The sequence below is a fragment of the Thamnophis elegans genome, chromosome 6 (assembly GCF_009769535.1).
Source record: "Thamnophis elegans isolate rThaEle1 chromosome 6, rThaEle1.pri, whole genome shotgun sequence".
Classification (NCBI taxonomy): Eukaryota; Metazoa; Chordata; class Lepidosauria; order Squamata; family Colubridae; genus Thamnophis; species Thamnophis elegans.
In genome coordinates this window covers 54,673,507-54,688,267 of record NC_045546.1, presented here as the reverse complement: position 1 = coordinate 54,688,267, position 14,761 = coordinate 54,673,507, and the positions used below count along the sequence as shown (strand labels likewise).

At 40.1% G+C, this 14,761-nt stretch overlaps 1 protein-coding gene across 1 annotated transcript in view; it reads right to left on the bottom strand.

Moving 5' to 3' along the window:
- PCP4 (Purkinje cell protein 4) overlaps positions 1-14,761 on the bottom strand; it is a 62,172-nt gene that overhangs the window by 20,500 nt on the left and 26,911 nt on the right. The window lies entirely within an intron of this gene.

Here is a 14,761-nt window from a genome sequence, read left to right as displayed (position 1 = left end):
GAAGATTATAATGAGAGCGTGAAGGTCTGAGGTAAAACTTGCCTTAGCACTTGACCACCAGCAGCCCTGCTCCCTTTGCCATTCCCTTGTCCCCTCCTCCTGACCTCTCCTGGTGGTCTCCCATCTTATCACTGATGCTTTGGCTTCAAAACTGAGTCTCATAAGGAGAGGGAATGGGCCTCCCTCTGACGCACTTTGCCCTCCTGCACACACCATGAGCAACCTGCCCAAGGAGAGTGAGCACAGCAGCAGTGGAAGCTGGGCACATCCACCCCACCCACACCCCCTCCAAAGTCAACCACAATCCTGATTCAGCCCTCAATGAAATTGAGTTTGACACCTCTGGCTTAATACATTCTTCAAAAGTAAAAAAAAGAAAGAAAGAAAACTCCTCAATCATCCAAAAGGGAGGAAATTGGTCCATACTGTATGTTCTAACCCTTTCCTCTTGGATTACTTGAACCTGTACCCCTTAGCTCTACAAAATAAATAAGATTAACTTTAAAAATATTGCCTGCCCTGGCTGAAAAGACGGACAAACTTTCTTGAACTATTTTGGTAATACTATGCCGTGCAATTACTGTAACCTCAATATTGCATGTCCTGTGGAGATAAAAGGACAAAAATAAGGGACCAATAAGATTAAATTCATTTATTACATACTGTAGGAATAAAGGTCTCCTTATATCATTGGAAGAGGATGAGAAGGAGGTATTAAACATTTTAAATATATTTCATAGAAATTAACATGGATGAAGTGATGGGCAGAAAATTTATGTTAGCTAACAATCCTTTTAGTTAGACATCAATCTATACTGGCTAGCATTTTAAAAGGTGATTCTTACTATGGATTAAATCCAAAGCCATTAAAGGAAATACATTTTCTAAAAAAACAAATGATTTTATTTTAGGAGCTATGTTGAAAAATCTGGGGTGTATGTTGACAAAAAGTATATGGAAGAACTAGATGTCATCCATGGATAGCTTTTTTCTATTGCATGTTGCCTTTGTGGCATGCTTGAATCAAGCAGAAAAATGTATAGATCAGAATGAACTGTCCTTGCTTGATGATAAACAAATGAAATGGTCAGTACTATTGTGCACTAATGACCAGGGAATCCATAGAGGTCAATGGTATCCATAGAGGCAGTTCAAAGTGCTGCAGCTCAGAGATACCCAAACTCCTATACGCCATATAGGAGTTTTTGAAAGATCAGTATGAATTCTGCTTGGCCCCTCACCTGCCGTGCCCTGAGATTGTTTGTAAAAATGAAACCACCAGTAGACAGGAACAAGAAAATGTGCTAAAGTCACTGCCTGCTTGCGTGGGAGCAGAAAAAACTTGGAGAAACAAATGTGTATATTGGAAAAGGTAAATTAAAATATGGGGAAATTGCAATGTTATGCATCTCAAATATTGTGTTGCGTAGAAGTTATTGTGCCCAATACAGCCTCAACTGTATTAACATTACTGCATGTGAATATGAATGCTTTAATTTGTGCTCTACACATAAGCAACATTTGTTTGTCTTCCTATTCTTGTCATACTATTGGTTAAATTGCAGATTTGTAAATTCCTACTTTTCAAGTCAAGAAAAACTTGCTGTTAGCTTATAAGGTCTCACATAAAGCAGCGGCTTGCGAATCTTTTTACACTTTTACAGCGTAAAAAAAAACTAAAGATGCATCTCCCAATTGGTTACAGAAAAAAATAACATTGACTATTTCTAAGAAAAAAATGTACCTGCCTTAATATTTATCACAGCTCATCCTACTTGGTATCCATTATCCCCACCTGGGTAACTGGTTTCAGATGTATCTTATGTTCATATTTAGCACCCTTCATCAATTGGTCTTTGGATTACCATTATACATAGATTTGCTCTCTCTGGTAAATTAAGCAGAAATTATAGCTTTCAAATAAATGGAACAAATTATCATTTCAGCCTAAAGAAGAAAAGTCAGATAGATTACAGTTATTTTAATTAATTTATCACTCCTATTGATTTTGCTGATGACAGGGATGGCTTTGCTCATTGTCTGCTTCTTTGAGGAATATTCTTTACATTTCTTGTCTACTTCCTGGTTAGTAAACTTTTATATACCCTTTGTGTATTGCAAACTCTGGAGGGATCTGGGTTGGGTTGCAAAATGATGCTCTTTAGCTCCCTTACTGTGGAAAGCTATTGAATCAACTATGCAAGCAGTCCCCAACCTTTCCAGCTTGGCAGCCGGGTAGAGTGGGGAGAGAAGATAGTTCTGTGTGAGTGGCAGGTGTGTGCACAAGCATGCACAGTTCCATTTGCACAAGCAGCAGGCACGTGTACCCGCCACTCACATAAATCTTCTTCTCTCTTTTTTCTTTCTTTTTCTTTCTTACTTCTTCTGCACTTTTAAATTTTTAAATATTTTTAATATATTTCTATACTATGCAGATTGTATTCATGTTATGTGTATAATATAATCAGTAAAATTATTGGGGAGAAAGGACTCATGGTAGTGTAGAAAAAAGCCACAGTGACTAATACAAAAATCAATAACAAAATAATATTTTCATTAAAACCAACACTGTATTCTCAAAAAATGTCCTTAATTTTTACATTTGTGAGTTTTTGCAACTTTTTTTTCTCGTTTGAATAAGTCTGATGTAATCACAAATGTAAGGTGACCAGATTTATAGATTGGTAAAGAGGGTCACCATTGACCGGGGGCGGGGGCTTGATTAAAAATTTTATATTTTGTCAAAAGGTCACACAAGGCGATTACATGACCCCAGGACACTGAAAGCATCATAAATATGAATCTGTTGCCAAACATCAAAATTTTGATCATGTGACCATGAGGATGCTGCAACGGTCGCTAAGTGTGAAAAATGGTCATTGGTCACTTTTTCAATGCCATTGTAACTTTGGTCACTAAATGAACTGTTTGAACGCTAAAGCTAGCTTGCATTATAATGCCTTATGCTAGTTTACATTTTCAAGAGAGAGAAGCTAAACTCCTTATTAGAATTGAAATAGAAATGAGTAGAGTAGAGTAGAGTAGAGTAGAGTAGAGTAGAGTAGAGTAGAGTAGAGTAGAGTAGAGTAGAGTAGAGTAGAGTAGAGTAGAGTAGAGTAGAGTAGAGTAGAATAGTTTATTAGCCAAGTGTGATTGGACACACAAGGAATTTGTCTTCGGTATACATAAAAAATAAAATAGAATACATTCATCAAGAATCATAAGCTACAACACTTAGTGATAGTCTCTCTCTCTCACACACACACACACACACACACAAACACACACACACACACACACACACACTCCTCCTCTGGATTCAATGGGACTTTTAGAAAATCCCCCTCCTGTGCACACACTCCCTCTTTCTCACTCTCTCTCTCTCCCCTCCTCTGGATTCAATGGGACTTTCCCCCCTTCATGCACACACTCCCTCTTTCTCTCTCTTTCTCTCCCCTCCTCTGGATTCAATGGGGTTTAGAAAATCCCCCCTCCTCACACACTCCTTCAGCCTCTTTCTCCCCTCCTTCTGGATTCTCCGAAGTTTTTAAAATTACCTCTTCTGTAGAGACCAGGTTATCAGCCACATGAGACATATGCTGTGTTTCTATGGCACAGTAATCCCCTCCTCGAACAACACGCAATGCCAATTTAGAAGCCCCAAGCAGCCGAGGCAAAGCAGCAGTCCGGGGCGGGGGAGGGGGAGGGGCTGAGCTTGGACAGCCTCAGAGGCAGCTGCTAGCTAGCTCCGAGAGAGAGAGAGAGAGAGAGAGAGAGAGAGAGAGAGAGAGAGAGAGAGAGAGAGAGAGAGAGGGGGGGGGGAGGGAGGGGCTGCTCAAAGCAACAGAAAAAGAAAAAATCCATGAGGGAGGTCCGTGGTCTCCACATGGAGTAAGTCTTCTCCTCCCTCAGCCATTGGCAACAGCTCCCAGGGACGCGCGGGCAGGAATGTGCGCGTCTCGAAGAAGAATATACGCTCCCAGTTGCTAGGCGGCTGGAGGCTTTTTCGTAACTTTTAAAAAAAATCGGGACTTTTTAAAAAAAACCTGGGACGCGGGAAAAATTGTGAAAAAGCGTGACTATCCCGCAAAAATGGGGTGTCTGGTCACCATACACAAATGTAACAAGACTGGCCAATAGTTAATACCATGGGAGTAAATGAATAGCCTACAATAAAACACTTTCAAGGGAATGAGCTCCATTAAAACAGTAGGATTTACTTCTGAAAAACACAAACAGGATTGCACTGTTAGTAAGGGAGGTAGAATTTATGGCTTCCCTCAGAAGTTTCCTAACATGTTAACCTACATCTCAGTTGCTTCGTTCTAAGTTGTATTTTTAAAAAACTTATGATTACTTTCAGTCTTTGCTTCTAAAGTAAACATCATCTGTCTTTCTGGAAACAAAATGTTTCAGAATGATTCATCATGGAAATAAGAGAATACATTTTTATTCCTGGCCTCATTCCATCCCCTCTAAAGAGTAACTTTCTCTTGGGTGCCCTAGGCATCAGTAGTATCATGGAGAATATTTGCCTGGTTTCTGTCGTCTGTTCTAGCAATCTTGGTTTCAAACTTCTGAAGGTTTCAAATCCTTATGTTTCTATCCAGTGACGTGCGGTGACGGTTACCGTTGGTGAGGCAAGACCGCAGCAGCGGCGAGAAGCAACGTCCCTGGCACTGTGTCCGACAGGTGTCTCGCATTTATGGTGGACATAAATGCGAGACGCCTGTCGGACACAGTGGCAGGGGTGTTGCTTCTCGCTGCCATCGTGCTCCACCGCCTTGCCCCCCCCCCCGCCTCCTCCGACAAACAATCCTGGCCCTGGCCTGCAGCCAGCCCAGCACCGAGCCTGGACTCACCACTCTTCTCCTCCTCCTCCTCTTCGTCCCCGCTCGGTGCTGGGCTGGCTGCAGGCCAGGGCATCAGGATTGTTTGTTGGAGGAGGCGGGGGCGGGGGCAAGGCGGTGGAGTGCGACAGCGGCGAGAAGCATCTCAGATGGAGCCAGGACACCCGGAAGACAAGCCGGCACTTAAAGGCATGCCAAAGTCCCGGCTTGCCTTCCGGGTGTCCCGGCTACATCTGAGATACTTTTTGCCACCGTCGCGCTCCACCGCCTTGCCCCCGCCCCCCACCTCCTCATACGGACAGTCACAATCCTGCTGCCCCAGCCTGCAGCCAGCCCGCCCGACCTGCTCCCTGCCTGGACTCACCGCTCTCCTCCTCCTCCCCGCTCGGTGCTGGGCTTTAAAGGGGTCTCCCCTCCCCAGCCAGCCAGCCCACCCAGCCAATTCCTCCCACCACCACCACTGTGTCCAACAGGCCAGGTGTCTCGCGTTTATGGCGGACATAAATGAGAGACGCCTGGCCTGTTGAAACACAGCGGCGAGAACATCTCTGCCGCTTTCGTGCTCCGCCGCCTCGCCCCCTGCCTCCTCCAACCCCACCGCTGTGAAGAAAGAAAAAAAAAACACATACACACAAACCTCACAATAAAAAATTAATTTTTTTATTAAATTACAAATTACAAATTAAATTACAATAAATTTGAACCCCCCCTCCCTCCGTCTGATCCACCTTTTCCAGCTGTGGAAACTCTTTCAACTCTCCTCTTGTCCGCCCAACGTAAGCGTGCTAACGTAAGCTCATAAGGCATGATTCGCTGCTCCCCGATCAGGAGGCGGGAGAATCAGTGCCTCTTTTGCATATGAAAGTGTTCGCTTGTTAACTCCGCCTTAACTTTTAAAAGGCGAACAATTCCTTAGGCAAAAGAGGCTCCGAGTTCTCTCGCCTCCTCCCATAGTTAACACTGAGAGCAGACACCAAGCCACTGTGACTTTGAATCTGGTAGCAACTACCCTGGCTTTAATTATTAAAAAAAAATATTTAAAATTCTTCCTTTTCCTCAGGAGACTGGTGAGGCCCCGCCTCCCCTGCCTCTAGTGACTGCACGTCCCTGTTTCTATCTATACACTATACTTTTCCAATGAGAGGATAGTCCATGTGAGGTGCAAGATAAGCTTTACAAATAAATGTTGTCCACATAATTTTCAAATGTATGCGTACCCATTTCCTTAAACTTATTTAGTGCAATTATTTGTGAAAGCCATGTGGGTAGATAAGCTATTTTCTACCGTATTATTGATGGATGGAAAGTACTGTTGTCAGGTAGATTTGCATCTAGTTGAATAACAGCACTAAACATTGTTAATGACTTCACAGCAAACTGGAAGGAAGCATTAACTGGGATCCATTAGAGCTTTGCTCTTGTTGTGTGCTGTTATGCTATTAAAGGAGTACTGTACAGAATAACAAGAATCTGGAAATCCAACCCTAGAGAGGATGGTTAGAAGAACTGGTAAACTTGCAAAAGAGAATGCTGATGGGAGATATTACAGCAGTGTTTTACAATCTAAAAGGCTATCAAGTGTATAGGCAAAAAGGGATGCAGTTGATTATTAGCACAAGACAGCTGTTAAAAATCACCAAGAAGCAACCAAACAATCTGTCTAGAATAGTGGAGGACTCTTTTCATTGGCCATCTTCCAACCAGGGTTTGGATGGCTGCCTCTCAGTATGGCTATCCTGTTCAATGGATTCCTAAAGCAAGCTGTGATTTTTTACTTTTCTATAGTACCTGATATAGTGTGTCAAGCTATATTTTTGCCAAAACAATGGATTTTAGGATTACTTCCTAAATTACAAGCTATATCTGGCCTTCAGTATGCAACTTGTCAGGGAATGGTGACCATTGCAGTGGAAGATGTTTGCACCTAAATAATAAACAGAGAAGAGATTTGTTGAAAACAAAAACTTATGTTAAAAGTTCTTTAAAATATGGAAGAATTCTAACCCTAACCTTTGAATATACCAACCAAATGACTTCTATGAATCTTAGTTTTCCCCTCTCTGCCATTTTATTTACCTTGATGGCTCTATCTGGTTTTGTAGCTTTTAATTCACTGAATAGGGACTGTTGAAGTGGGGAGGGGGAATCCCACTCAATTAGAAGTACAGATTAATCTGACATTTGGTTTAACGTATTTAAATTCTAATTGGCAAAGTTTATTTGTTCAGTCCAAGTCCACCATATTATTTATAACTTAGTTTCTATGGGAAATAATCTAGGGAAGCATTCAATATGAAAGTTACTAGAGAGATAAGTAGAACTTCTCAGTTCCTGAGGGAATGTTTTCTGTTGCTAGCAATGACGGCATAATCTGTCCTTTCTTTCTTTACCTCTTCGCCTAGAACACTGAGATATGAAGTTTCCTAGGATAACAAGGATTATGTGCCTTAATAGCTAGCACTAGGGAGAGGGGTGCCATATCAGAGCAAGCAATTTAAATAAGAAAAATAAAGCTACAAAATAGGCTAAAGAATCCACTGCCACTTAACTTCCTTTCTCTCTCCCTTTTTAAACTATGCCCTGTCACTTTGCTATCCAACATTTATGTAATATCAGTATTGGTTCTAAAGTGCATGTGTGCAATGAAATGAAAATTAAACATTTCTGGAGTTTTATAGAAGATAAATACATTCTATGTAAATGACTGTTTGCTCCTGTGGAGAATATTAAAGTAACAGCATGGGGACATGGATGCACCGATGAGAAAACCTATTCTTCTAAACTATCAGACAGAGATTTGTTACAGCTGTAGTGGTCCTGGAAATAAACACACTCACAATTACCATCACGTTGATGGGTGTTTTGCTAGCAGTAGATGAAGATGGAAATAATTTCTTGCCAAGCTGGTTTCCAGAATCTCTTAATACTGTGTATACTATAGCTGTTATACTGAATAATCTTTTCTGAAAGGTTCTCCCCACCAGCTCACCATGTGAATCAGTCAGATGAACATTTTGTATTCAGCCTGGATGAATGAGCATGTCAAATGTTTCTCTAAAACGGATTGGCCAGGCTCTCTCAGTTGACAGCTTGCTGGGAAGTCCATGTTTTAGAGCAGACCGTATTTCTTTCACTCATTAGTGTTGCAATTTCCCTCAGGGAACTTCTTTCTGTATCTATTTTTCTGCCAAAAAAACTGTATGTATGGGCTGCCAACTCCCTGCAAGCTGCAGTTTCATTCCGAAGCACATTTTAGGGCACATTTAGAGTTTGTTCCAGGTCTGAGACTCCATTCGCATTTCAGTGCCAATTAAGACCCCTGGAAGTTTCTGCTGTCTCAACATATCAGAAGGTAAGAGTTTGGTGAGGAGCCCACCAAAGCTACAGAATACATGCTACCATCTTTACTGGCTATCCACCTGAATATTTGGGAACTGAAGAGCATATATGAGGGTCTTGTGTCACTCTGAATATATGTGTAGCATGGCCTGCAGTAATGAATTGGTTAACTGAAATTTGAAATAAAAGGTCAGATAAAAACTGGTGTGATTTCCTTTTGCAGTGTCTCTGACCTTTCCTTTCCTTTGTGCTCTGCTGAACTTTGATTATCAGAATTTTCTGTGAATTTCCCCACTTCTATTAAGGATCAAATATACTGGCTGTCAGGAGGAACTAGAGAAGACAATACTTACCCAGAATTGTTAACAATTGTCAACATTTGTTAACCTTTAGTTTAATATATTCAGCAGGCTCTTGACTGGAAAATGTCCTGACCTGTAATCCAGGTCTGGCAAGCTAAAATTGTGGTCTAGCTTACAATTCTCCCCTGCCCTGTACCACAAATGGCAGAAAATCAGTGAGTGAGTGCTAAATGTTTCCAAACTGAATACAATTCAGCTAAACAAATAACATATTGCTATATATAAGATAAACAATTTTAGGGAACTCATTCTCATTTTTAAAGGCTTCCCCTCTACTAGTCGAGAAAACTTGGAGAGCAACTCCAGTCAGATATTCTTGCTTGGTGTAAAGTAATTCCTGGTGTTTTCCCTCTTGGACTAATGAAAGGATGGAAAGGCACAGCAGTCTGACAAAGTCTACTTTGTTTTAAATCTTCAATATCATTTGATGAAGAAACTTGTGAATTTTTGTAACCAAGCAAGGTTTTTGAACAGGTGGAACTTGACAAAAGATCATGTTCTACCAGTATCTCCAGGATCTGCTAGAGATCCCCCCCCCTCAAGTCTGCTTCCATGGCATGTTTTGAAAACAAAGATTGTTCTTTCTTCTCCAATGGCATCATCTTGGGCTGGTGGATTACTTGCTTTCTCATTGGGCAGGCAGCCTGCCATGTCATCTCCCATTCCATTTCACCTAACCCAAACCTTTGGGAGGCAAAGCATTACTGCTTGCTATTGTCAGGAGATAAAAGAACCATGCTAAGAAAAACCTATTTTGCTGAGCACTGAAACCAGGGAGCAAACTCCTTGAGTGGCTGGTTTGAAGCAGAGGGGGCAGGTGCCAATTGGCTAGCATTCTCAGGGATCAACTACTGGTTAGTTGTGCCTGAGCAATGATTAAGGGAAACTCCTCTTTGTAAACTCCAGACTCAGGTTTAGTGCACATGGGATATGTAAATGAGGAAACCAGAGGAAGAAAACTGCCTTTAGCATGTTTTGGAGTGGTTTGCTGATAGAATGGCTGGTGATGTGGAAAAGTTCACTGATCTTTCACATTCATTCAGGTTATTTTTAGTCATAGACAATGTCAGGAACCATTTGGTTAAAAAAACCAAAATCCTTTGCCTTGTAAATTTTCTCAGAAAATATATTTCAGGGTACATTGTTTAATTTATATTATACAGGGAAAATCAGATCTTTGAAGGCCTTAAAGCACAAAGCCTCCTGGTTTACCTGATTAAAATCTTTTGCAAAGAAAATCTATTTCTTATAAACATAGTGAATTGTAAATCATCTCCTGTGACTACACTGCATTACTCAGTGCAATAAAAGAGTACTAGAAAAGGCACTGACATACCATTGCAATTAATTTTCAAAGGTCATCTTCCTGGAAAGGTTCAACTGAACAAAAGCAACAGTACTCTTAGCTAGTCAATGCGGCACCTGTTCTCACACAAGTCAGTGGATGAATAGACAAATTTGATTTTCTACCTGCATTTTCAGTGCAGAAATTTCTGCTCTAACAGAATAGAACAGAACAGAACAGAATAGAATAGAATTACAGAGTTGGAAAGGACCTTGAAGGCCTTCTAGTCCAACCCCCTGCAGGAAACCCTATACCATTTCAGACAAATGGATATCCAACCTTCTTTAAAAAGTCCAGTTTTGGAGCATTCACAACTTCTGGAGGCAAATTGTTCCATTGATTAATTGTTCTGTCAGGAAATTTCTCCTCAGATCTAAGTTTTACCAGCACTAAAGCTGAATATACTGCTCGACTTACGGTCTTCCGGAATGAAGTGAAAATGTAGTGTTTTCACTAAATTTTAGGTCCATTCTTCCAGTGTGCCAAGGGATTTTATTAGTGAACACCATCACTCTTGTGATTGTTCTTCCCAATGAGGCAGGAAAAAGCCCTGGGCCTCATGGATGTGGTGGGAGACCCAGACCCTCTCCCTAGCACTCCATTTAATCATAACTGGGGCAGCACCCAAAAACTGCTTTGCTCAATAACCAACATTCTGAGCTCAATTTCTGCCATAAATGGAGGACTATCTGTAACATTTCTTAGATTGAGGGCTGCACTGAAGTGCTTTTGGACAAGACGATGTCTTAAATTAAAGATATGATTTCCAAGGAAACAAACTGAATCATATATTTGAATAGGGATTTCCATTTTAGGGGGAAATGGAGGTATCTTAGTGCCTTTCTACTTTTAATTTTGCTAATCCTATTTGGAAGATTATATTTTAGTTTTCTATATTTCCCATCTCAATGCTACAACACTGTAGATTGAACTTTGCATCTGATGAGTAATTGGAGTGAATTCTCAGGGCTGAAAGAGTCTCTGTGACTGTCAAGAGATTCATGTAACATCAGCTTTACAACAAAGATAGAAAACATTTTATATGCTATGGTTATTGCGTTATTGCCAGAAAAACTTTATTTTCAAGAATTTCCAGATAGGAGAAAAGGGGTTTTAAATATATTTCCTCCTAAAACTTGATATTTAAGATTCAGCTAACTTGTCAGTTTCTTCAACCTGTGCTAGGTTGTTGTTTGCACTGTGGATGTGCAAACTGTCCAGATACATCAATGTGTTCCAACAACACTGTGGATCTATCAGTGATATGATGGATATGAGAAAGAAATTAAAGAATATAATTGCATTTTAATTGAATTTATGGAAATGTGCATACATTTACATTTATTTACACCCTTGCCATCCACAATTTAAAGATTTTTTCATATAAAAAAGGAAATGTCTAGACGTTTGCTTTCATGAAACCACAGAACTAGCAAAAGAAAGGCATTGGAGAGAGAATGAATAATTTGCATGTAATTAGGCAAGAGTATGCCTTTAAAATCATTTTTCTGCTTAGTTAGATTACTTGGCAGAGAACTCTATGGCTTAAATGCCAGAAGAGAGAGACAGCCCTGACCTATATCACTGCCAGCCATACCTCAGGCGTGATTATTGCAGCAACTATGCAGATTGGAAGAGGCACTTCTTAATGGAGATTTCCTTTCCTGGGCACACAGCTCTGCATGCTCAAGAGGGACAACTTAATATCCCTCAGGTTTTCCACAGTGATTACTTCAATTAAGCTGTTAATCTGAAAAGTTTTCAAACTGCTTCCATTTAATTTACTTGGATATGGATGAGCAAACTGAGCTTCACATTCTATTGAGCATCGTATAGGCTCAGGATTGTCTGTAGGGCCATTTCTATTTAGGAAGTTGAGGAACACATTTTGAGGATGCACTTGGAAAGCCAGATTGCACCAAAGATACTACTGAAATATTCAAAATGTAACATTATAAATCCAAATTTTTGCTGAATTTCAAAATATATGTAAACTTTTGCCTGAATGTAGTGGGTAAAACAAATAGCTTAAAGGAAGGATAAAATATGAATATAACGGATACAATATACCTGGGGTGAAATTCAGCAGGTTTTGACAGGTTCTGGAGAACCGGTAGCGGAAATTTTGAATAATTCGAAGAACTGGGAAATACCACCTCTGACTGGCCACAGATGGGGTGGGAATGGAGATTTTGAAGTATCCTTCAACTACTATGCCCACAGAACCGGTAGTAAAAAAAAATTGAATGTTACCATTGCAATATACCAGGGAAAGTATACTTTCTAGGTGCTGCTTTGTTACTGATAATGCAGGATAATGAAAGTAACGAAACTTAGATGTTAACTGAACATAAATGCTTTCTTCCTAATGAGTGGATTGCAGTGAAGATTACTGTAAATTTCTTCAAAACAATATAAGTAACAATAGACACATATTTGCTTCTGATTTATAAGTCTTCTGCTGTTCTAAATTCTGTCACTCTTTCAAGCGGAGTCTTCCAATTATGGCAAATTACATGGTAATTTTGGAGCATCAAGCTAAGTGTATTATGCTAGCTGTTCACATTAGAAACACAAAAAGCTTCCCGATTATAATCATTAACATCATATATTATCAGAAGGTTAAGTTACATCAGTTTTAAAGATTTTCAGCTTTGATCAAATTAAAAGCATACCATTTTATTAAAAATGGGTTATGTAGTTATGGTTTTTTTAAAGCTGCTATTTTTAAAGGGACATTCATGGCACAGTTGTGCCTGTTTCTTTCCCCTACATTTCATCATGACTAGAAAGAGAATATCTGGGCTTTATAAAGTTCACAGAGTGAGTAAAGAACAGAAAACTGGTAGCATACTGTAAAACAAGAATACAATCCTACACCATGGGAAGAGAATTTTGCCACACCTTCTAGCCTGTTTCTAAATGATGATGAGTTTACAAATGCTTTGGAATGATGATTTTCAGAAATGTATTGTTGGTATTGTGGCATTAGGACTATGACTGTATCCTCATTTGCATCTGAGCACAGCACAAATATTATTTGGCAACATCTTTTATATTTCTGCTGGACTTCCATGCTCTTGCCTTCTTCCAGCCCCCAATATTGGAAGACAGGCATCAGTTGCCTTTCAGCATTCTCTCCCAAGTTTGTGAGCAGAAAAATTGGATGGCTGATTTCCCCAAGTTCCTACAGGTTGATTAACTTGCTAATTTTTAAAGGACATGAGTTCCCCTTAGCTAAGTCAGAAGCACTTACATGTTCTGAAAAAGTTCAATAGGAGGAAGTAACCCTCATGCTGTCTTTACTTGAGATAAAACCCAAGCATGGAAAGCCACTTGAAAGATAAATATCCAAAGAAAGACTAGATACTCACGTGTACCCTCAAGAATTTCTCTGAAACATGCTTGAAAGAACTTTAAACAATAACGCTGAATTTTCATACTGAATGGGAATATGTATTGCCTGTGATTCACTGTTCAGATGAGAGAGCAAAACCTGACTTAACATGGAGGGCAAAAACAATAGTAGAGGGGGACTGGGAACTCTGTAAGTGAAAAAAACTGTTGTTGCAAATTATGTAAAGGCTGAGGATTATCTGGGGATTGATTGAACCATCTCATCTTCTGGTTTTGGTCTGAGTTATGGCAGATGTGCAAGTTGAAGCCATGGTCAGGCTCTTTACTGTACTCAATCTGACTTACAAGTGGCACAGATGTCCTGTCATTTCTGTTCATTAATTTATCCAGCTGTGGTTCATGCTCTGGTTTAGGGATAGACAGTCAAATAAACTTCAAGACCGCCTACTGCCACATACCTCCCAGCGGCCAGTAAGATCCCACAGATTGGGCCTCCTTCAGATGCCGTCAGCCAGACAGTGTCGGCTGGTGGGCCCCCGGAGGAGAGCCTTCTCTGTGGCTGCTCCGACTCTTTGGAATCAGCTACCCCCAGAGATCCGGACCATACCCACACTCATGGCCTTCAGGAAAGCTGTAAAAACCTGGCTGTTCCGGCAGGCCTCGGGCTGTTACCTCATTGTTGAGGTCCAGCCCCAATTAGAATGAATGCATGTGGATTTGTGATTTTAAACTGCCTTTTTTTCTTGTTTTTTCTTTCTCTTGTTTTTTCTTCTTTTTTGTAAGCCACCCAGAGTCCTTCGGGATTGGGCGGCATATAAATTTTGATAATAAATAAATAAAATAAATAAACTTTTATCTGATGTGAAGTTTCACTACATCAATATATTATCCAAATCTCATGCATTCCAAATACACTGCATGTATTGGGGGGGGGGGGATTTTATATTTATTTTGGTAATATTTACCAACAAATTAATGAAACATCATTTTCAGCAAAGACAGATTCAAGGATCACTTTAAAGTTTGTTAAAATTTTTGCCAAATAAGGTGCAGGAACCAAACTTTAGCCAACTTTGAATGGACGTGCGCTCTATCTAAAAATATAGGACTACACATAGGAATACTTCTTTAACCTCAGCACATACAATGATGGCAGCTACAATAGTAGTGAAACATTTTGAGTTGATTGGATTTGGTAACAGTAGATGTCTTACATCCTATCTTACAATATATTTGACATGGAGGTTGAAAAGTAGGCAAAAATTGCATTTGATAAAAGTAAACTCTCCCTTCAGTCAACCTGGATTCCTAGTGACTATGTGGACACATGTATCTTGTCTTATTGGCAACAATATACATATGTTTTACCACTACTTTTGCCTGGATTGTTTTTTCAAGATTTCAATCTAGACTACAATTCTGCCCCCCCCCCATCTCCATTTAAATATGAATGAAATCTAACCCTGTTTGATCAGCCAAGATTTGACTAAGTGTGCCTTCTGCTGTGA